The sequence below is a fragment of the Colossoma macropomum genome, unplaced genomic scaffold (assembly GCF_904425465.1).
Source record: "Colossoma macropomum unplaced genomic scaffold, Colossoma_macropomum, whole genome shotgun sequence".
Lineage (NCBI taxonomy): Eukaryota > Metazoa > Chordata > Actinopteri > Characiformes > Serrasalmidae > Colossoma > Colossoma macropomum.
This window is the reverse complement of record NW_023494799.1, coordinates 26,666,357-26,689,956: the sequence shown is the minus strand read 5'-3', so window position 1 is coordinate 26,689,956 and position 23,600 is coordinate 26,666,357.

The window sequence follows — 23,600 nt, the reverse complement described above, 5'->3', positions numbered from 1 at the left end:
TGTAAAAATGTTTTTTATAAAATAATACAAAGAGTGTCTAAGATTTTTGGCTTTCAGCAGTAAATTGTAAGCATATAGCAATATGTGTATGATCATAAAACATGTTCTGTTAATTTGAGGGGAGCTTTTACCAAAAATAAATAAATAAATAAATAAAATAAAAATGTACAGTTATTTATTATTATAACAGTGCTTTACATCAGTGACACTGTGTGTCATTCTTCTAGCGAGTGGATATTTACTCATAATGCAATTTTTTTAAAAACATACATATCTACCTAATTAATCTAATTAATTAATAACTAAGCTATATACTTTTTCATATGCATGGAATTTTTAAGGAAATTTTCTGAGGGCTAATTTTACATTTTTTACTGTTTTATACTTTCAAAATTTTTACTCATTTATTGTTTTCTATACACTTTCTTCTGATTCACGCTGACCTTTTGAGTTGCATGCAAAAGTTTGAGCACGCCTGGTCACATGGGTCTCATCACATTTTAGTTGCTGAATGTAGCATATTGGACAGAAAAATGTAAAATGTGGCCTGTGCAAAAGTTAGAGCGCATATCCATTTTATGTTTTATTACTCTTTCAATTTGTTAAAATCAGTAAACATGAAAAATGAAAAAATACCTTATTTAAGTGTTCTCTGTAGAGGACGTGTTACCTTATTTTCACTTAGAAAATCAACACAACGTATCCTTTGACCATGGGGTGTCTAAACGTTTGCCTATGACTATATATGTGGGCTATCTGTGGTAATTTGGGGAAAATACAGATCCTCATTATCTTTCAGTCAAATCAGCCTCTCAAATCACTTAAAGTTTGCATTATATAACCTGCCCACATTAAACTAATCCAGGTATGATAGGACTTTGGTATATGCATAATCACTGTAAGAGAAACTGGGTCAAGAAAAACCATCACAAATCACTGCAAATTTGATAGGGCTGCTTTTTGGTTGTTGCCTCTGTCATCATACCACATGAGCTCAAAGCGATGTTTATCTAAACGGCACATGCCTTCCCTCTAACCTTAGGAGAAAAGAAAAAACTCCCTTCTAACGGCAAAAATCCCCACTGAAACACTTTCACTTCCGCTCTATCATTTTCACTTCTGCGTGGCTGAAACTGTCTGGGTTTGTAGACTGGGTGAAGAGTGCGGCCACTGCCAGATGCCTGTTTGTGTTAAATATCACTTATAACCCATACTTACCTACCTTGCCAGAGCTATTTGTTTACCAACATAGAGACTTCTGAAATCACAAGATTTTCCAAAGCAAATTAACGGGGAGTGTGGGACTCCTTTCCCAGAGACACTTGAGCATCAGGGGCCATATTATCTTTTTGTCCTAACTTAAGATCTGATAGGTCAAGATAAGATTTTTCACAAATTCGTATCACAGATGCAAATCTTATCTTAATTTTGGAGTCTTATCTTATATCACACCAACTCAAGTTAAGATAACTTACTCAATCAAAGTTGACAATCATGTCTGTCATGTCTGTTACCTAGCAACCGACCATATGCGCACAGCTGAAATGTAAACACGTAATCAAAATAATCGAGTTAGTTAGCCAGACAGCTGGCTACAGTTACTGATGTAAAGAAAGGTCAAACAAAACTAAAGCGTGAAGTTAAGAATACTGTGAGAGCGCCCCCTGCTGTTTTTTTAAGACTGTCGCTGCTCTTCAGTTTCAGTTTCAGTTTAAAAACTCCAGCAGCACTGCTCTGTCTGATCCACTCGTACCAGCACAACACACACTGACACACCACCACCACATCAGTGTTACAGCAGTGCTGAGAATGATCCACCACCCAAACAGTACCTGCTCTGTGAGGGTCCATGGGGGTTCTGACCACTGAAGAACAGGGTAAAAGGGGGCTAACAAAGTATGCAGAGAAACAGATGGACTACAGTCTGTAATTGTAGAACTACAAAGTGCACCTATATAGTAAGTGGAGCTGATAAAATGGACAATGAGCGTAGAAACAAGGAGGTGGTCATAATGTTATGCCTAATTGGTGTATATGGGTCAATGACATGATGTTTTTGTGTCTAAGTTAGTTATTTTCTTACTAAATAATTAAATGATGTATATAACATTATTTTACAATAACTCCTCTATGTGAATACATCAGTGCATTCAAATAAAATTCATGTTCAGAAATGAAGGCCCCCAGAAGTCTAAAAATGTCAAGTTGTGAGACCGTCCTGCCATATAAGCTGATTAAGTAACTATTCAATTTATAGTCATATAGAATTCTACATAAAATAATTTGGGAAGATTTTATGTTTCATATCTTTAAAATGATAAGATACTACAAAATAGGGCAGCTTAAAAAGTATTCAAGTCATTAAAAACCTTCATTCTGTAAAGTCTGATTTCCTCAAAGTCATGTGGCATAACCAACAATAAATTACTTTAATTCTGAAGTGCTTTTAAGAAAGTGTGGGCTGGGAATTGCACCATAGAGAAGATGCAGAGTGACCTTCATGGTGCTCTCCAATGTTAGTAGCCCCATTACAAATACTGAAAAAAGAGACAAAGTTTGGCTAGTTCAGTTTACCAAGTCAGGTAATGTGACCCCAGGAAAACCATGAAAATGTGTTAATATTTATAAGAATGTTTATAATTGAGTTCAAGGATAAAGGGTAATAAAAGTGTCCATGTAACAAAGTACAAAGAGTGTGGTGAATAATTTTTAAATATAATTTTGTGGCGTTGGCAATGAATAAGATACAGGAATCACTGCACTTTAAAAGTAAAAGTTTTTTATTGAACAGGCACCAAGAGAGTGTGAATAGAAAAGTGCACACCATACAATTTTAATAAGAATTTTTTAAATGATCACTTTGAAAGCCTTATTTGTCATTGACTAACATCTGACACAACATATAGTATGTAGCATAACTTTGGTCAAATTGGTCAAAAAAAAAAAATGTGGCGTGGCCACATTGTTACCATTTAGATGATCAAAAGCCCTAAAATAAATAAAACAGTGATACTTTGGTGTATTGACTTTAATATGAATAACAATTAGCTAGTAGGTTGTGTTTAAGTCAAATTTTGAAAATTCACCCTAAAACAGGAAAATACAGGAGTATGTTTTGAGAATTAGGGTAATGGAAAGCGGTACTGCCCCGGGTGAAAGGAGTGGGAGGGCAGTGCGGTCAGGACAGTAGCTTTACAAACAACAAAAGGTTTTTCCTCAGTTTCAGTTGTTGTAGTATGACGACAGTGTTCAGTTAAGTGCCAGGTCCCATCAAAAGATGTGCGAAAGCTGAAAAACAGTGCGGTTAAAGCGGCGAGTCATAACGTAAATGCACTTTCACTTCATGCACAGAGCCTGGGGATTTTACTGTGGTGTCCCTTCACGGTTCGCGGCTACTTCACTCTCCAACTGCAGATGAACAGCACAGGCCTGTAAAAGCGGAGCTCCTCCAATGTCGTTTCTTCCATTTCCTCGCTCCTCTTCGTCAACAGCCAGTGAATATTTCACTCATGCATAATTAAAAGCTGGTTCGGCTCCATTAAATCGAGGGAAATAATTTCACGGCTCATTACAAACTGCCATATTCGAACGCGAACAACAATATTTATGCCTTGTATTTGTGTTCACTTTGAACTTGACCAAAACTTTTAATCTGATAAGCATTTGTTAGCACAGCAGTCTGTGGCCATTGAAACAGGATGTCAGTCAGAATTTGGCACAGAGAGCTCCTGTTTCAAAGCCAACTAGAAGGATATTACATTCATGTACGCATGAGTCAGAAAGTTGAACCTTGGTCGTAAGGTCTTGCTGGACAGGCCTATAGCAGTTGTTCCCAACCCTGGCTCTTTCATAGTTACTTTTACAGAATTAAACAAGCCTGATGCTAAATGGTAAATTATATCTAAATTTTGCATGACTTTATTTATTTTAGGTTTTTTTAGCCTATACTAGGACATTAGCACACACTGAGACACATTTACAGCCAAGATGGTGAAATGTTACTTCAGTAAAATGGACATGAAACGTTGTGGCTCCCAAGGTGGTTAGATTTTTGTTGAAACTTGACAAAATGGCTCTTAACATTTGGGTTGCTGACCCCTGGGATGGTGATAAATGTCCTATCTATACACCTTTGCATGCAAACAATTTTTAAAAATAACACTTTTCTGCAAATGGTAATGCACAGTCACTTTATATTTGATTCACTTAAAAAACAGAAAAAACGTTTGGACACCCTTGCAGTTGTAAAGTCTCAGAAATCTATTAACTCATTGGGCCTTAACTGACTTGTTAAAACTGGTTAGGCAGGTCAGTAATTGGCATCCAGAAATGTCAGCTGATTAGCATAATGAATTCTCTGACTTTTAAAACCTTGTGCTAACACGCAACAACAATTGGCTCCTCTTAGCAGCTGGCTGAGGATCTGAAAATAAAGCTAATTGATACATACATAGCAGGAAAAGGGTATAAAATGATGTCTAAGCATTTCCAGCATGCTATTTTCACCGTCTGAAATGTCATTAAGAAATGGCAGTTAAGGGGAACTGTGGCAAGATCTGGATGAGTAAGACAATTCTCAGGTAGAACTGTGCATATGCTGGCTAGAAAGGCAAAGCAAAACCCCCGTATGACAGCAAAGGAATTGCAGGAAGGTTTAGCTGATACAGAAGTGGCGGTGCATCATTTTACTGTGCAGCACTGCTCGCACAAACAGAAGACAACCATACCTGTGACCCCATCACAAAAGTCAACATGTGTAAAACAACATCTAGATAAGACAGAGGCATTTTTGTGCAAGGAACAAGTGCTGTGGACTGTAAAAATGAAAGTAAAAAAGTAAAAATAACATAAATGCTATGTTTGAAGCAGTATTTGATGAAAGGAACACCTTGCCAACTGTTAAGCATGGAGGTTGTCTATTATGCTGTTATTCTGCATTTATTAGTTTACATTTCTGTATTTTATCACAATGCATTGTCCTTATTGACTGCCAGATCAGGAACAACATGCACTGCCCTTTGTAAATGATTATAGCTATGACAAGTCTAAACAAGGACATGCAAGCTAAGTTGCTATAAATACTTTTCATATTTCATTTGCCGTTTCAAGTTAGGTTGATCAGGATTTTTGCTGATTATTTAATTTAATTTTATTTATTTTTTGCCTCTGTAAAGTTTGACCAACTTACCAACAATTGATATAAAAAAGTGTGTTGAAAGGAGCAATGCATGTGTAAATTTACTGAACATAACCTGTTATGTGAGATGATGCACACCATCCCAGGTCTTGTTGGAGGTGCTTGATTGGAGTTTGAGTTGGGGATAGAACAGCCACAAAAGAGTACAATGGGGCAAAATGGTTTAAACTCAGGCAGCCAGACTGTTACCATGGTGGCATCCACAGACGGCAGAAGCCCACAGTGGCTGAATCTTTCTGGTTGTCATGGAAATGTTGATGGCTCCCACATGGGCATAACTAATGAAGCGGTACTGAGTGTTCTTCTCTGGCCAGAGTTCCGCCTCACCTGCACTGCAACCGCCTCCGCCATGTGGGTATGGGAGGCACCCTTCCACCTGGATTTCCACGGCAACCTGTTATATTTAGGAATCCTGGTTTTCCCAAGATCCATCTGGGGCATGTTCCATCTACGCGGCGAGTGTGAGGCAGGTGTGTGTGTTCTGGTTCTGCCCAACTGAGCTGTGGACCTTGACAGATTGCCATGATGGGATGTGTCTGCTAAACATCAGCCTACAGGCCTCTTTCTCTCCTCATCATCACCATAACACGGTCCATTAGAGCCCAAATAAACTGCTACAAGGACATTGGGAAGAGAGGGAGACAAAGATGTAGAAAAAGGGAGAGAAATACACAGACTGAGAGGGAGAGAGAGGAAAAGAAAGAGACACAAAGACACAGAGAGATAGATGGATAGAGAGAGACACACAACAACAGAGAGAGACTTAGAGCAGCAGAGAAAGAGACACAGAGAGAGACATTCAGAGATATAGGGAGAAACTGAGAGAGACACATGAAGAGAAACTGAGAGAGCGATATAGAGAAACATTTAGACAGATATAAAGAGTGACACAACAGACAGAGAGACAGAGAGGGAGAAAGACAGAATGAAAGACAGAGACCCAACGAGAGAGACAGATTGACAGACAAAAAGAGAAAGACACGGAGAGGGAGAAAGAAACAGACAAAAAGAAAGACAGAGTGACAGACAAAGAGAGACACAAAGGGAAAGCTGTTTTATTTCTCTGTTAATATTTATAAGGGTGTTATTGATCAGAGTACAGCACTGATAACTTGTATGTGTAAAGGCCACTCTCAACTTCATAAACAGTGAAAAAAAGAAAAATTCACAAAAATTATACACACACACACACACACACACACACACACATATATATATATATATATATATATATACACACATGTGTGTGTGTGTGTTTATGAGTGAATACATGGTGTTTGGCGCTGGAGTGTGTTAGTAAGAACAGGCTGTATGGATGTGTGTGTGGGAGGAAATGAGATGTGGTGAGGAGTGTTATAGATGTGTGTGGAAAGCGTGATGATGTGTGATTGTGTGTGTGATTATCAGTGAGAACACAGGAGATGGTGAGAGTGAGAAAGTAGGATAATTATAGCATTTCCCTCTTATGACAGTTCAAAATAACTATTTTGTCTAGGTATGATCTGCGGAATGCTTTAGCTTCCCTCCTGTAAGGCAAAGCGCATGACGCACACACACACACACACACACACACACACACACACACACACACACACAGAAACTCTCATGGTGCCGGTAAAGCCTGCTTGGAGGAGGGCAGGGCTCAAAACAAGCCAGTCATTGTGTGAGGGAAGTGGCAGAGATCTGGAGAGCTATCCAAACACCTGCACCAGCCCACATGTTTACACACACACACAGACACAGCCAATCACAGAGCAGAGCAGTGTGGCACTCCAGGCCAAGCTCCACTAGTGTCTGAATAATTAGGAGGTATATGAATGAAAGATTATTATTATTATTATTATTATTATTATTATTATTATTTGGTTATCTAGGTTCAGAAACACAATAAATACACAAATGTGATGAGAGAAACCATCTACACAATAAAAGTGTAAAAGTTTTTTCTTTTGGATTTTTTTATTTTAAATATATAAAAAATATATAAAAATCCACTTTAATTTCATTACAATACATTGTTGACAGCATCTGTACTGCTGTTAAAATGGTCACAACTCTGACATGTTGATCAGAAGTGCATCACAAAAGAGGATTGTGCCTAATGCTGATAGGCCTTACATAACGTTGCTAAGAATTTCTGCTGCAGTTTACTCAGTACACTCGCTTAAGTCATTGTTGCACAGATACTTTTACTTTTAGTCAGTGATTGTGTTCGACTTGATGTGGCCTGTGCGTCGCTGACGATCAGCAAGAAAATAGCTAGCTGTCAACTTGCTAAAGTTAATCTAACAAGTTATCTAGCTAGATATGCTAGCTAGCAAATGCTAATGTTGCTCAGTCTTAGCCCATGTCAAATGGTTAGTGAGTTAATTATACTAGCTAGCTAATCAGTGCTGCTTGGCTATAGTTAACATTAGATAGCCAGCTAGTGTTTAACTTTTACTAGGATTTTTAGGAGTATTTACAGTCATGGGAAAATCAGGTAAAAACAATGGCTTCATTTGACTTGAAGGAGAAATCCACCCATTTGTCAAAAATTCTACATAACTAAACTTTTAAGATGTAAATAAAGTCATTCAGAGTGGTTTAGTGTGAAATGCTCCATTCCAGAGAAACTTGCAGTCAGAATTGTTCACAGTGGTGGTGATAGGAATCAGATGTCCACCTCAAAAAGCTCCTTCACAGAAAGTTATTACATAAAATGGTTATGAATTCACTGCTTTCTGGTGAAGCTTTGGACTAAAACATATTTTAATCAGTTTATTTTAATTCATTCACAGTATAGGAAGGGTGTTCTAAGGCAAAAAGCCAGCAAAGAAAACTTACTGTTTCAAATGTATGGCTATTACCATCATTAGCATCGCATGTAAAACTCAGAACACATGTGTAGGTTGACTGGTGGTGTTAAATAGCAAATAAAATGGCTATATTTGTGTTGTAGACATGGTGACCCCTGGTCTCTGCAGTCCCCTGGTCTCTGGAGTCTCTGCAATAAACCATTTCACACCAAACCACTCTAAATTACTGTCTTTACATCTCATACATTCATATATACATTGTCATTTTTGAAAACCTGGTGGAATTCCCTTTTCATGTGGCCCTGTGCAGCACTGACTTGATGTATGGTGGTTAGAAATTATGTCCGACTTTCGCCCGTGCTGCAGAGTGTCACCATATCACGTGACATTAAAACCTGGTGGGAGCAAGGCAGCTGCAGTTGCTCTTCAAAGGGGATTTCCTCCATCTGGCAACTTAGTTTTTACATATATCCACCATTCACTACAGTTTTCATTTTCTAGAGTTATTTTAAGCACATCATTTTCGTCTGCAACAAAAAGGCAAATGCCGTAAGATCGGCCACTGTTGTGAGCTCATGCTAAGGAAAGTAGAACACCCGACTCGATGGCAGTGTTTTTTATACCCCACCCCTGCAGTCATCAGCAGCTCACATTGACCATCAAATCAGGCTATGTTGAAAATGAACACAGCCATTATTTCTCGGAAGTAACAATGGCTGCGTTCATTTTTTGACCTAGCCTGACGCTGTGTTTGTCATCCGGCAAAACAGGGTGATGTCAGACATTACTTCTAACCACCACGCATCATGTCAAGTCAGCGCTGCGCAGGGCCACATTAAGTCGAATGTACCACTAGTTTTCACTTAAGTAGGGATTCTTGCTAATCTACCCATGTCTGTAAATAGTTCTAAAAGTCTTAGCAAAATGAAACACTACCTGGCTATCTAACGTTAACTACAGCTAAGAAGCATTAACTAGCTAGCAAACATGTCTAGCCTAAGTTATTTAGATTAATGTCATCAAAACGAAAGGTAGCTATCTTCTGATATCTGACAAATGACTAACTAACCACTCAACATTAGCTAAGCCTGAACAGCATAAGCATATCTAGCTAGATAACTTTTTAGCTTAACATTAGCATGATGACAGCTAGCTATCTACATTTTCTTGCTGACTGTCACCATCATTTGTGAAACCACCACTGCTGGTTACAATTGAATACCAAGACACTACATTTAATGCACCTTTACATTTTTATCTGTGGTTTGGTCCCATCATGGGCTGTCTGTCTCTGTTATCTACACTGAAAGCGTATGTAGATAAACCGCTAACAAGTGCCTCACAGGACCTCCAGTTATACTAACGTAATAGTCCGTTTTTAGATAGATATTTTCCTTCCATCTCACATTCTTTTATGCTAGCACTGCCAGCCACGTCACTCTGCCAACAGGTCAGCGTGGCATGGCATTCTATTATTCCACTTCTTTGCGCTGCGTCTCTACATTTATGCAAGAGCGCCTTTCTTTTTCCATTCATCACTGTCTAGCCATCATCTCATCACACACACACACAAACGTTTCACCCCATCCCGCCAAAACAAATCCCACATCTCCAGACGTGCTCCGTTCTCTGATAGATAAGCGTGCCGTTCTTTCCCTCTGCACTGCAGAGATAGGCCCGGCTCCAGGAAAACCAGCGGGCAGAGCATCAAAGAGACCCAACACGTCCCGCTCTGACAGCATGGTGGCACAGCTATTACGACACACATTTAGGTCAGACCAAACACCTCACACTCCAGATAGCTGGCTAGTTTCCTTCTCAGAATAACCAACATCAACAGACTCAGGATCAGCTCCTGACATATCTGCTGTAATCTGAACTGCCAAGGGCATCACGGCCAAATGTGGTCTTGGGTCAGTTACACTGAGTTCGAATAGTTCAAGCAAGGTGACCGTGGGCGATACTGTTCTCTTCTCACACAGACTGATTGGTGTTCTGGCTGCTGCATTAGCCTCCTCTTCGCAGACCCAGTGCCAGATTGTGGGAATATTGTTGGAATGTTGTGCCCTTACAGCTTTAAGTTCTCATTTTGTCTGCAAACTTGTCTACAAGTCAGACTGTATTTGCAGGAACGTGGATGACATGGATTTCCTAGATAAGCAAGCTGTTTACACATTTTAGTCAATACTGGCTGATATGTGCCAATTAGATAGTAGTTAGCTGGCAACATGCTACCTTTTTCAGTAAGGCTGGCACAAATAATTCAAATGCTGAAGTATTCTTTTATTATGTTGGTACTTGATTCACTATGTAGTAGAAGCTTCATGTTTTTATTAAAGCCACAAAAAAGGTAGCCTAAAATAGATTTAATCAGAAAAGGTCTTTAAAAATGTTCCTGCTGTTCCACTTCTAGGGTGGTGAACACGAGGCGAGCCTGTAGCTCCAAAGGTTTCTTAATCCTCCACTCAACCTGCACATTGTCTTCAATGCTGCTTTCCGTAATGAACAATGGCAAACTAGCCAAAAACTCAACAGAATAAATAAAAGCAAATAACTAAAACAAACTACAACTAATTGTAATAAATGAAATGACCATTCAAATTTATTATACCATTAGCACATATGTGACTCATAAAAGCTGTATTTCAACAACAGCTACAATTGCGGCTTCAACCTGGCTATTAATATGTTGTTGCTGCCTACTGGATATATTTTGAACTGCAATAACAAACATACTTAAAATTATGGATAATTAAAGAGCACAAATATTATTGAATCTAAGGGTGATTTTGTGAGTGAGTATTCATTCAGAAATACCAGTGAGTATTCCAAGACTGTAAGTTGTTGTTTGGGACAAATCTTGTTTTTAGTTTAGTTTGTTTTCTGTTGACATATTGAAACCTTGTCATGCTAACTGTGATGGCTCTGGCTGATATTAGGGATGCAATTAATTATTTTTTACAGCTGATTTAGAGTTCCTTACTGCTTCATTGGCCCATGGCTGATTTGTTTTGAGCAATTTTAATAGTCTTTTTTTAGTTTTTAACCTAAAGCTCACATTATGTGGGCCAAATAAACACATAAAACAGACTCGCACCCTTCCAGTGTTTCTGTTAGCCAAAGCCACAATATAAATGACTTAATTTGCTCTTTAACAGGTCAAACTGGCATTTTAAACTTATACAAAAATCACATTAAGTGCTCCATCCGAAATAACAGAAAACTGGATATTCAGCACAATGAGTCATACATAGCATTCAAATACAGTGAGTACATTGACCTGCGCACATTATTTACATCATGAAATTGCAACACAAATCAGCGAAAATAAAAAAATAATAAATTGGATTGAAAAACAAAATCTTTGAAGAAAAAATCTGCTGATTTGTGCATCTCTGGCTGAGACTGATAGAACTGTAAAAATGATTCTGAAAAATGCACTGATAGAGGAAGTGACAATAATAAGTATAAGCTGATCTGCATTTAGAGGACTGACTTAAAATAGCATCAAAGTGTAGTTAGTAAGCTTTGCTATAGCTAGGCTACCTCGGCCACTCAGCTGTATCGTGTTTTAAAGATTTAAAGTGAGCAAGAATCTACAGAGCACTGCTGGTAACATCCCATATAACTAAAAATAACGCATGGCCACACATTATTAACACATGGGAATGAGATCCTAATGCGTGGCCATGATTTAGTAAGGCATAGGAATTAGATATTTAAGTTGTGGCCACCACTTATTAAGCCATGGGAACAGGATCATGCCTTATTAAGTCGTGGCCTTGCATTAGGATCTTGTTCCCACACCTTGCTAAGCCGTGGCCACGACTTAATTATCTCGTTCCCATGCCCTACTAAGTCGTGGCCTTGCATTATTTTTATTTATACAGGATGTCAACAGCAGTGCTTTGTATGAATCAGAAATCACAACACATTTTCTTTCTGTACTGCGACATATTTCTGAGTAAAACACAATATCAGGGAGGGTCTCTGTGTCTTCAGAGACAATTTCTGTAACTAAAAAATTACAAGTCTGTAATATTTGGTTCATTTTTATGCAATAGAATCATCATGCTTTATGTATTTAAACTGTGCAAGTATTGTAATACTCTCATTTCAGTGTAAAGTTTTGGTTGGAAAAAGGTTAAATTGTTGACTCCCAGTGGAAAAATATCCAATCATCCTTTTGTAAATACAGCCAAGCGAGCTCTCCCATTGGTTAGGACTTTAGTGCTGTACTAAAGGCCTAAAGTGTCAGAATAACCATTAACATAATTAGGAACTGACAGTGGAATCAACCAATTGTTTTGTTTTACAATGGGTGGGACCAATTTTGTAAGAAAAAAGGCACTCTAGGCCTTCTGGAAGTCCTAGATATGTCACTGGCTGTGAGTAAGTAGCCTAACCAAAGTGTTTTGGTCAGTTGTAAGAAAATGGCTGCAGTTCTATGCGAGGGCTCTTTACTGAAACAGTCACTGTAAAACTGCTGCAAGCTAATATACTGTAGCATGTTCAAGAAATGTTTTGGCATGTAAGTTTTAGGTTATGTTTTCTCCAGTATTTCTTGCACTTGATTCATTTTGCGGTGAACTCTGATTGGAGAGGAGGAGCTAGGAACGGTCCCTGGGTGTGTATACGTGCATGTGGGGAGAGAAAGAGAAAGAAAGAGAGAGAGAGAGAAAGAGCTGGGTTAGAAAATGAGTTGTTAGAGAGAGAAAGCTTCGCTTATGTACGGCGTGGTTGTGGCCGGCCACAACTGGAAAATAAAGCACCATGACTTGTGCGAAAGCAGCGTCTCTTTTAATAGTGGCGAGTGCTACAATATATTAATGTGTGTTACAAGCTTCAAATGTCTGTGTTTAATTTTAAAACTACCAAAAAATGTTAATGTGAATCGCCATTAGCTAAGCACATACTACTAAAATACTCCAATTAGGAAGCTGGCCGAAATTAGAAGTTTTTTCTTTGTTTTTGATCAAACTGAAGGCCTTAGCCACAGTTTGTACTGTGAACCACTGTACATGCACGCAGACACTCAGTGACACTAAGAGCAGATCGCTTTGAGCCTGCCTGTCGAGGTAATGTTTACATGACCGTTCCTCTGAGACTAAGTGCATGAGTCATAAACCTATTAGAGACATGCACTAGTGTCAGACAGTTAATGTGTTAAATTGCTCTGCTGTCCTTTCTCCCTTTATCTCTCTCTCTCTCTCTCTCTCTCTCTCTCTCTCTCTCTCTCCTCAGTGGGGGAGGGTTTATGGTAAGCTGTGTGTGTGAGCAGGCTGAAGGTGAGTGTGGCTGGCAGGCCTATTTACAGCAGGGTCACGACCCCATCACTCACGGCTTAACTTGGTGCCAGTGGGCAGAGCCCACACCAGCTGGGCACAACTTAACAACACACTCCCATGGTACCACTGACCAGATCAGGGCCCATAGCAATGGGATATATATATATATATATATACACACTCACTGGCCACTTTACCAGTGGTACTCCAGTTTACCAGCTCCACATAGATGCACTTTGTAGTTCTCCAATTACAGACTGTAGTCCATACTTTGTTAACCTTCAATTACACCAATCATCAATGATCATGACCACCACAGAGCAGTGACACAGATATATTAGTGTATATTGCACATTAACTAATGGATCAGACAACAAATTAATGTAAGACGTTCTTCCAAAAGCAATTTTGGTCCACTTCTACTGGTCATCTCCTGCTACTAACAAAACTTTCTTAATTTGTAATGGAAGTTAATGTGGTCATTTTGGACCTCTGGGTTTGGCGAATGCCAGGAAGACGTTACCCCATCGAACACCTTTGGGAGGAACTGAAACAGAAATTGCGAGCCAGGCCCTCTCGTCTGGCCTCACAAATGCTCTTCTGGTTGAATGGGCAAAAATTCCCACAGACACTCTTTAAAATCTTGTAGAAAGCTTCCCAGAAGAGTGGAAGCTGTCATAGCTACAAAAGGGGACCATCCCCATATTAATGCCTATGGATTTAGAATGAGACGTCATAAAAGGTCCTGTGGGTGAAATGTATGTGTGTGTGCATATATATATATATATATATATATATATATATATATATATATATATATATATATATATACATGTGTACACAGACACACACACATGCATACATACCCATATAGTTGTAAAAGTCTGCCACATGGTTTAAGCTGTTGGATAATCTGGTCGGGCACCATCCCCCCTCTCACCTTCCACTCAAAACCCCAAGACAACCCATCACACACACATACACGCACTAAGTGCTGTTAGTGACGCAGCTCTCAGCGGGAGGCTGAACTAAACATGGTGAGGCGTCACACACGGGACACACTGCAGTCTGGCCTCTAATGACGGACCCACATGTGTACTCCAGCAGCGCTCAAAATAGACCTGCTCTATATACACCAGCACTGTGCTCACTGGATACACACGCAGTATTCAGCCCCCAGCTCTCACATACAAACACAGCCAAGCAAATACAAATAAGTAACACAATTTTCCATTTATGGACCCTTTATCATACATACATCATCTAAACCGCTTATTCTTCTGGGTCGCGGTGGGGTGCTGGAGCCTATCCCAGCTGTCATTGGGCAGAAGGCAGGATACACCCTGGACAGGTCTCCAGTCCATCGCAGGGCAGACAAACAGACAGACATACATATACAATCACACACACATTCACACTTAGGGGCAATTTAGCATGTCCAATTGGCCTGACTGCATGTCTTTGGACCATGGGAGGAAACCAGAGTACCCAGAGGAAACCCACTCAGACACAGGGAGAACATGTAAACTCCACACAGAAAGGATCCTGGTCACCCGGCCGGGAATCGAACCCAGGCCCTCCTTGCTGTGAGGCGACAGCGCTACCCACTGCGCCACCGTGCCGCCCCCCTTTATCATGAAAAACTGAATTTTTCCCACCACTTAGAAATTAAGGGGGTTTGATATCATATGTAAACATTGTGTAGGTTCACTCTCCAGTCCATACATTCCATATACAGAAAGCTGAAGAAACAGCCCATTTTGAATTCACTGCTTTTGTGATGTCATAAAAACCAGCACATACATATATTCAGCCTACAGCAGTTTAGTCCTTATATAAGGAGTGTTTCAGCCCCACCGCTTTTTAAATGAGGCCAGCCAATCAGAACAGAGCTCATTTACATATATCAGTCTTAAAGGTACGGTAACAAAAACAGTCTATTTCCCTCTGAGGGAAAAAGAGAGGTTGGAAAATAGTCATTTATAAATTAATTATGACTTTTTTGGTACATAAAACCTCACAAACTTTAGAAGTGGACCTCAAGGAAGAAAATTAAATAGAAGAAAATAAAAGGTTATGGGCCCTTTAAAAATGATCTTTAAGAAGATGATATATATTGTTAAGGCCAGGATGACGGTACAATAAGTCCCTTCTTTTAGAACCTCCAGTATTTTCACTGACCCAGAAAGCTTTGGCAGATCTCACGTCAGCAGATTCAGAGTAGTATCAGGTTTATACCTCAGGTAGGCTTTTCATCGAGTCATCTGACAGTCTTTTAAGTGCCATGGTGCGTAAGATTAGCTAAATCCTCCGGCCATATGGGCAGTAGATGATTAGTTCATAGCCTGGGATGCACTACCAAAGTTTTAGCCTTTTTCAGACTGCAGAAACTGGAAAACGAAAAAGGGAAATTTTCTCACTTTCATTTAACTGGGCCGCTTGTGTTGTGGAGAGGCCTGCATCCCGCTATTTACATTCGGAGGGGCTGATCATTAAAGCCAGAGGAACGGTTTGGTCCCGTGAGAGGCCGCCATGTCTTTTTAAAGTCAGTCATCTCGGGCTGAGAGATAAAGGGGGCAAGCCTTCACACGATTCCACTGGCCTCTCTCTCCCCGCTCGCCCGTCCTCTCTCCCTCTCCTCTCTCTCTCTCTCTGTATCTCTCTCTCTCTCTCTCTCTCGCCTCTTCTCATCTCCTGCTATCTTTCATCCGATATGCGCCAACTACTGTTTTTCAAAGAGCCCAGAAAGTAGGACACAAACTTTAGGATGGGAGAGAGAGAGAGGGAGGGAGAGAGAGAGAGAGAGAGAGAGAGAGAAGAAAGGGGGAGAGAGACTGGGAGAGAATTAAAGAGTATAACATCACAGATGTTCCAAAGTACATTTTTTACGCTAGCTGATAGACTACGAGGAGATTTAATCTCATCTCTCGGCTTTAGCGAGATTTTAGAACAAAATCATTAGACTCTCTATGATCAATAAAAGCGAATATTCCCTCTTTTTCTTCACCTGAAGTCACTAAGGAGAAGATTGCTATCTGTGTTGACAATTGTTTCCAACCTTTATCATCATTATCTTCATCACAGTGGTATGAAATTTTATTTTGGGGGCTCTGGATGCATGTTTCGGGGGCCAGCTAGTGAGTATTATGCCTCAGAGAAATGAATGTGGTGAGGATGACAACCACCAACTAGCCTACTGCACTGTAGCTACCATAACCACATATTTAAAGACAAAAATGTCCCTATTTCTGCCAATTAAAGGGGAATTCTAACAATTTTCCAAAAATTGCAGCATAATTAAATAGCTGAGTAAACAAAGCCATTCAGGATGGTGTGATGTGAAATGCTCCATTCTAGAAAAACTTAGGCTAAATCCCATTTCCACCCCTCGTCCCTACCACTTAGCTCTTACCCCTCCGGTTTACGCATTCACGCCTAGGGGTGGGCTGTCCTGGTTTTCGTTGAGATGGAGGGGTAGGGCAAAATGTTAGGGCTACATGTCCCTCTAAACAAATGTTTTCCAGAGTATTATGAGAAAAAAAAAGGAAAACTGGCACGATGGCTGCTCAAGTGACCAAAGAAACCCACAAATGTGAGCATTTTTTTTTTGTTAAAAAGTTACAATTACCATTGTTTTATCTATGTTTAATGTTGTTTCAATGTATTATGGTCCTTTTCTGGTATAAAAAATTGCTAGTAGTATGCGGATGTTTCGGTAGCTAGCTAGCTAACTTTCCCGTTCCGTAAATAGTCCAGCAGTACTGATGCCAGAAGTGTCAGAATGTAACTGCTGCTCCATTTGCTGTGGAACAGGAAAATTGTAACAAGAAGCTGGTGAATAGCTGACTTCAGCTTCATATCACTGAAGAATTAGTGGTGGGCGATAATAAATAATTGTCTCTTTGAATTCATATGATGCCCTAAATGTAACTAAAGCCCAGCAGTGAGGTTGCTGAACTTTACCCTCCTCTGCTATCACTGCAGGCTGGCAGGGTCTCCTACAGAGCACATCTATTAGCCTGTTAATGAAGTAATGCTCTTCTTTATTTGAAGGTTGTTCCATTTCATAGGACAAGATGTCAACGACTACCCCTTGGAGTTACAAGGGGTAGTCGTCGTTAAGGTGACACTCGAAAACAAGGAGTAGGGGTAAAAATAAGAAATGGGTTTGTGAGTCAGAATGTTTCACAGTGGTGGTGATAGGAACCAGACGTCAGAAGTTTATTACATGACATTGTTATAAATACGCTGCCTGACAAAGTTTGATTAGGCTCTCTTTGAGTATACTTTCAACATGCTCATGATTATCCACAATTATACACCCTGTTCTTCCGTACGTTGTGTGCAATTACACATTTCCACCAGAGAGGTCTCCAGATCTTCAAAACTTAGTGTAGCTAAACATAGTGTAGTTAAAAAAGCAGAAGAACTCAGCACCTTTGGCTTCATCCTTTATTATGGATGAACAATCATTTCATAACATTTTCATTGACATTAGAGGACTTCTTTTTGGATCAGTGTGAAATTTGGAGCCTGTCTTCCAAATGTGAGAGGGCCTAGGCCCCCCGAGCCCTCCCCTTAGCCACAATTCTGCTTTATCATCACTGTAATTTTTTTTGTAGTCTATCTATCCTTGAACACAGAGTTCACTCAAAAACTGATGCATGAATTTAGTTGATGATTGTCGATGTAATATATTTTATTCATGTATAAATGATGTACACATTGGAATCACGTCAGTTCAGTGCAGCACTTTTTCACTGTATATGTGTTTAGTAGCAGATAAAAGCAGAAAGGCGAGATGCAGTTGGAGATTAGCTGTGTGGTGTTTTGAGAGGAGTGCAGCTCCTGGCACTTCAGGGCCAATGTGTTAGCCCTTATCATGGTCAGGAGACAGTTTGCTCTGGCCCTGATGGAGCGGAGATTAGATAAGGCTACAGTCAGAGAGCTGGGGACATGTCACCTGACCACCTGCCTCATGTCCCCCATAGTCTGAGGCCCATGGCTTGCTGTCTCCTCTGAGATGTCCACCACCCTGCTGGACTCTGCCCCAGTCAAAACATTACGGACTGTGCTCACATCCACACAGAGGTGGCAGCTGGATCGGAAGCTTTTTTGTGCTCGTGCTCTGTGGAAAGAAGCCAGAGTTTATGGGCATGTTTCTTAGGCCCAATCCCATTTTACCCCTCGCCCCTACCACTCAGTCCTTAGGCCTTTGTTTTGCATGTTTGCATGTTAGGGCATCATATGAATTCAAAGAGACAATTATTTATTATCACGTAATGTAATATTGACTATTTTCCTACTGCTTTACATTTGTTCAGCTATATTTGCAGTAAAGGCAAAATTGAATGGCCAAAATGTTACATCCAATGTGAGAGTAACCTTGAGAGGTGTGCAAGGTGATGTACAGTTAGAGCCAGCTTATAGGAGCATATAAGTGTCCACACAACACTCAGCAGATAAGCATTAATTACTACTGTAACATGCAAAGCTGCACCTCATTAGATCCTTCTTCAGAGGCCTACTGACATACGGTTCTCCTCATCAAAACATCTGTTAGATGTCTGTTTTGGAGCCCTTTCCAAAATGTAAGGATTTATTCTTTAAGCTTACAACAGCTGTCTGCAGACTATGTCCTTCAAACCAGCCCTGGGACCAGAGATGTTTAGCTCTCAGCCAATCTGACGCGCAAAGCTATCAGAACTGAAAGGTTGATCGATATATTCACCACTGCTGCAGCTGCAGCATAAATAGATAATACCGACATTAAAATAGATGGGTGTGAATGTGTGCTAGTATTGGCCAGTGTTCTCAGCTCTAAGGCCTTCAGGAGTTGTAGCTTTTGGAGTGGGACTGAAGTCTCTCTCAGGTGCTGGAGATGTTCTTGGTAAGGAAGGTTAGGTGTGCATGTGTGGCTGTGATTATTTATAGTGTTGGAGCGAAGCAGCTGCTGTGACACCTTTGGGCAGCTGTCTGGCCCAAAACCAGCCCACGCCGAAAGCTCAGGATTTGCTGTTTGTGAGTGTGCATGGATCCGCAAGCCTTACTGAAGGGGGTTTGGGGGCTGGAGGAGTGAGTTTGCCCTCCATCTTTCACTGCAGTGGCTATTATAAAGAGATAAGGTGAGAGATAAAGAAAGATAGATAAACACAATGACAAAAGCATGCTGTAATTTTGTACTAATTATTTCTCACTTCTAGCTCAGCGAAAGTAGGGCTATTACTATAATGAAATTTTAGCTGAACAATCAGCTAAAAAATAATAACTATCATTAACAATTTAATTGTTACGTTTACGTTACTCACCTCAATCCCGTAAAAGGTGTTATTAGCAACCATCCAATAAACAAACATTACTCACCGCCGCCCTCTAAAGGTGTCCTTAACAAATATCAGATAACAAACATCACTCACTGCCGCCCTCTAAAGGTGTCATTAACAAACATCAAATAAACAAACATCACTCACTGCCGCCCTCTAAAGGTGTTATTAACAAACATCAAATAAACAAACATCACTCACTGCCACCCTCCAAAGGTGTTAACAAACATCAGATAAACAAACGTCACTTACCGCCATCCTCTAAAGGTGTCATTAACAAACTTCCAATTATAAATTATTCATTAGTATTAGAATTAGTCATTATAAATTTCTAATTCATACATTTGTATTGTAAGAAGAAGGAGAGATAAGTGAATAAGTAATTATTCATATAATTGTGTAATTACAAATGAACATACTAGCAAAACCAACCTAAAGAAAGGCATTTTATTTGCATTTTTGCCATTTTTTTGTCATTTTTTGATATTAAAACAAACAGCAATCATAAATATAGACTCAGGCCTGTTTATACAGAGCAATGCTGTTCATTATGCAACTATGAAATTATTAAAGCAATTGTGTAATTACTTTTAAATATTATAGTAAAGTGAGTAACTGCAGACTTCTAAGGATTAAAAAGGGCCTTTGTAGAGTTTAAAGATTATATCATGGCCTCTTAACAGTCTTGAGAGCAAAAGGAAAAGACGAGCTCCAGTATTATGTGAATAACTGTATGTGTTCTATGTTTACTGTGTCTTTTTATATTTGGGGTTTTCAGTATTTGGAAAGGAGCATTAGTGTACTTCCTGTTGGTATCAGTATGTGTGCTGGTGTGGTTATTATCTGACATCCATCATGGTGAGAAGAAGGAACGGCTGGTGTTGGGCACAGGGACGTGTTTGTGCACAACAGATGCAGGTTGCCATGGCAGCATATCCGCCTGCTGCTGGAGGACCCTGGGGCTATTTTAGGTGAGTGGGCTGAGGTGGTTGAGGTGGCAGAGGGGTGAGCAGGGTAAAGCTGGGTTGTTTTGCCCTCGTTGCTCTGGACATGTGAGCCCCCCCTGCCTAGAAGTTTTCAACTGCACCTGAAAAGATAATGAGTCCTCCTTAACATCTAACATTGCTCTAACCAGCTCCAGTGTTAGTTTTACAGTAATTAACACCAGAGATGTTTTTGATTTTGAACTCTTGCATATCATGTTATACTGATACTGATACAATATTTCTTAAGTAGCTGTTTATATTGAAGTGCTTCCCTTAAAAGATAGTTTGGCAGCAAATCAAATTTACAGACATTTCCACTTAACCTAGAGAGTTTAGCTCTGGAGGCTAAAGATGCTAACAAGTCAATAGTCACCCAATTTTTCCTAAATTCATTCACAAAACTTCTCTCAACCCATTCAACCGCATTCAGATCTTCAATAAGGTCACACAGACTTATCGATGTGGTTCAGGACTGTGAGCTAAGCTTATTTTGTGAGCACCTGAAGATCCGTAAGAGCAATTCTTTACCAGCCTTCCCAGTTTCAACTAGGCCTGAATTCCGCAAAACTGTTGTATTATTCATATAGAGGTACACGCCAGGCGTTGTAAAGCAAAATAGTCTCCAAAGAAGGACTTATTCTATTTTATTTTACTCTATTTGTCTGTGATCATGAGTTATTATTTGTTTTCTTGAGATATTTGTGACATTTTAATGACTTAAATGTTGCTTCTCCAAGATAATAGAATCAACTCATTATCACAGGTTAATAAAATATATGAATCCTAGCCTTTGGCCATAATCAACATTCCATATTAAAACTCAGACACGTGTAGGTTCACGACTGGTTTTGGATAGTACATAAAATGACTTTATTTAAGTAGACGTGGCAACCCAAGGTTCCTATCACCACCACTGTAAAGAAATTTGAGTCTGTATGTTTCTTTAAAATGAACCAGTTCAAATCAAACCTGAATGTTGTGAATTATGCAGAAATTTTGAAAACCTATTGGAATTCCCCTTTCACTGTATACAGATAAACAAAAATAATGTAGTAGCAATGGTATAGTTTATAATTTGCTTATTCTGTGAGCATATTGATATCAATAAGATCTATTTACTCCATTTCACCCAAGTGAACATGCTAATATTCTTAGGATCTAAGATCAACCTGTATTATCTCCTTGACTTCAGGTGGAGCTCCTGAATCAGTACAAAAGGGCGACTATTAAACATGAAGCCATGTCTGACTGTAGTGCGGTGTACGTGTTGTATAAGCTCAGAAGTGCTTCTCACTCTCTCTCTCCTGCCCTGCCTGCTCTCTCTCCTCCAACATTTCATCATAAAAAGCCTCAGATTTCCAGCATTAATCCTCTTTGTAGCTTCAAAAGGCCATAATGAGAAGCCGAATGTGCTCCTCCCTCCTTCAGCTGCCGTTTTCATTACAGTAATGGCACAAAGGCTCCCGCCGGGCGCTACGTGTTCTGTTTGTGTCTCGGGATGATGACATCAGCTTGGCAACCCTGTTTCCACACCGAAAATCATCACAGCTGCCCAGGAAAGGAGCCTATCTCTCTCTCTATCTCTCTCTCTTTCTCTCCAACTCAAACTTTCAGCTTAGCCTATCTGGTAGCATCTGTAGCACCTGTGCTAACAGACTAAAACATTCAGTAGCATGAAGGAAAGCACACAGAAGAGCACATTTGAAGCATAACCATGTTTACACTGATCAAACCAAGAAAATCGAACAGTCTCTCAACATTTAAAGGATTTCATGTGTAATAATGAGGAAGGTTTAGTGAGGGAAGCTGCCTCTGCAGATAAGTTAGCACTAAAACTGACACTGAAGCTAGTTCGAGCAATGTTTGATGTTGCCTCCTCAAAAAATATATAATTTATGAAATAAAGAAATAAAAGATGTAAAACAATAGCTTGGCAAACTTAAAATAAATAAGAACAGAATAATAAAAATAAAACAATAACTAAAAAATCACTAGAAGAAGAATCAAGTAGAACAGTTGCAGGCTGATTGTCATGAGTTGTCACTATAAGCCCCTCAGTGACCCCTTTCCAACATTTCTTACTGTAATAATTCAGCCCGATTTACTGCCACTGCCGTTCTCACTGAGGGTTTGTTCTGAGTAGAGGAAGTAATGTTCAGAGATCTCAATGAAAATGGATCTATAGGTTATCCTATATGGTTCTATAGGCCTGATGCCACTACTCACACATGCATTGTAACAGTGAAGTGCATCCAATCAAATTTCTTATCAGCATTTGATTTGATAGGTATAGCTGTCTAGCTGTTTATACATTTATTCAATGCAATGGAAATGGAAAGAAATTACACAAAGCATCATATGAAAAACTTAGATTTCCTAAATAAACAAAACCACAAAATAATTTCAAGTAAAAAATAATTCTAAATAAAAAATTACATAAGTGTACATAAGTGACACTTCACTTGCAACAGACTGTAACCAGTCTGACGTCAGACATTGTTGCTTGTAGGCAACACATGTTTAAGCAATTTCTCATAACATAAAAAGCATTTATATTATAATTAATGTTTCATAAATGATCTTCACACTCTAACAGATATGAATCATATTTTTTGAGGCATGAAAAATGTTGGGTTTTTTTTTTAGGGAAATTGTCTGTTACAAAAATGTTACCCACATGCTTCACCATGCAGGGAAAAGTTTTGAAAAAAATCCTGCCAAATGATATAGTGACCAAGTAGAAACATTTTACTGGTTGACTCAAACCTTTCATTATTAACCCTTTTAGTGTCGATCAACATGTATCATGTCATTGTAAAGTGATGAAAATGGGTTTGTTGCCCTGAGGCAACATCAAGCAATTGAGAAAAGAGCATTAATTATGAAGATTAGTAAGATTCTGTGGAACAATTTAAACTTCTCTGAAATTCCGAAAAAGCTGGCTGTTTTTCTAACGTAGAAAATGCTAAATGAATGAAGTGCCATGTGGGAGATGAAAGAGACGGCTC